Below are 361 nucleotides of genomic sequence, written 5' to 3'. Positions count from 1 at the left end.
CCCGGGACAGACAGACAGAGCGACAGACACACACACACACATGCTCACACAGAGCCCAGGCATCTGGGACACACAGTGTGTGCAAGGTCAGCACAGACCCCCCGATCACCCTGACCACACAGCCCCAACATTGAGCAAACTACCCCAGATCCCTTTGACCTCCCCCATCCCAGCCTCTCAACCCCCAGTCACCACCCAGGCCATCCCGACCCCTGACCCCAACTCCATTCCCCCCTTCACCCAAGATCCTCCTAACCCCCTAGACCACTCTGACTGTCCCCGCGACCCCCCAGAACCCCTCACCCACATCCCAGCACCCCAGATCCCCCAGCTGCTCATCACCACCCAGACCCCTCCATCT

Source organism: Alligator sinensis, unplaced genomic scaffold (genome assembly GCF_000455745.1).
Source record: "Alligator sinensis unplaced genomic scaffold, ASM45574v1 scaffold1411_1, whole genome shotgun sequence".
Taxonomy (NCBI): domain Eukaryota; kingdom Metazoa; phylum Chordata; order Crocodylia; family Alligatoridae; genus Alligator; species Alligator sinensis.
Note: the sequence above shows the minus strand (reverse complement) of the source record.